The following is a 1,339-nucleotide window of genomic DNA, read 5'->3' as shown; positions in this document are numbered from 1 at the left end:
GAGCTCGTATCAAAACCATGACAACTTTACTGTCTTTTAACGAATTAACCAAAGGATTTAAGAAACCATCTACAGCCGACCGGAGTGACCGTGCGGTTCCAGACGATACAGTCTGGAGCCGAGCGACCGCTACGGTCGCGGGTTCGAGTCCTGCCTCGAGCATGGATGTGTGTGATGTCCTTGGGTTAGTTAGGTTTAATTAGTTCTTAGTTCTAGGCGACTGATGACCTCAGGAGTTAAGTCGCATAGTGCTCAGAGCCATTTGAACCATTTTTTGAAACCATCTACAAATATTTATAAATAATAATTTCAGCAATACGATAGTAATATCAGAAAAATTTTCCTGTCTACGAAACCATTAAAGCAGCCGCAAGGACACTCGCATGACATCCAAAATCTCTGCCTCGTGATGACTTGGTGTTGTGTGATGTCCTTAGGTTAGTTAGGTTTAAGTAGTTCTAAGTTCTAGGGGACTGATGACCATAGATGTTAAGTCCCATAGTGCTCAGAGCCATTTTTTGACATACAAAAATCATCAGTACACACATTAGTCCATAGCAGTTCGGAGAAAAATCGGTCCTCGAACAGACAAATCTGTCTGAGCCACTTAAACAGTACAGCCGCACTATATAATTTCTTAGACAACATAGGCCTTTGGTACTAGCTTCAAAGAAACCAACACAAAAAAGCAAACTATTAATATGCCAATAAAACAGCAAAATAGACGCACTTTGTGACACGAACAACTAATCATCCCTAAACTAAACTAAACTCCTCCCGAACAGGCCATGAAGGCCCAACGGTACGACCGGCCGCCGTGTCATCCTCATCCCATAGGCCTCATTGGATGCGGATATGGAGGGGCATGTGGTCAGCACACCGCTCTCCCAGCCGTATGTCAGTTTACGAGACCGGAGCCGCTACTTCTCAATCAAGTAGCTCCTCGGTTTGCCTCACAAGAGCTGTGTGTACCCCTCTTGCCAACAGCGCTCGGCAGACCAGATGGTTACCCATCCAAGTGCTAGCCCAGCCCGACAGTGCTTAACATCAGTGATCTGACGGAAACCGGTGTTACTACTGCGGCAAGGCCGTTGGCAATTAATCATCCCTGGTAGCTTGTAACACTAAACATTTCAGTGCGCCTCCGATTGAAAATGTCGTGACCAATCATTTACTTTAAAAACCAGAGAAATGAAGGGGAGATGGACAAGAACAGGTAATGTATACACTAACGCACAGCCCCTACATTCGAAACAAGCTTTCTTGTGGATGACACTGGCTAAAGGTTCACAAGCTTCACGGATCCATCAGGTTTAGGCATAAAACAAATTATGTGACA

General features: G+C 44.9%; 1 pseudogene; it reads right to left on the bottom strand.

Annotated features, from left to right (window-relative positions):
• Nucleotides 1–978: 978 nt before the first annotated feature.
• On the bottom strand, nucleotides 979–1,096 carry LOC124607689 (annotated as a pseudogene).
• Nucleotides 1,097–1,339: the final 243 nt, after the last annotated feature.

This window comes from Schistocerca americana, chromosome 3 (genome assembly GCF_021461395.2).
Source record: "Schistocerca americana isolate TAMUIC-IGC-003095 chromosome 3, iqSchAmer2.1, whole genome shotgun sequence".
Taxonomy (NCBI): domain Eukaryota; kingdom Metazoa; phylum Arthropoda; class Insecta; order Orthoptera; family Acrididae; genus Schistocerca; species Schistocerca americana.
The sequence above is the reverse complement of the archived record's forward strand: the minus strand, read 5'-3'. Positions and strand labels throughout refer to the sequence as shown.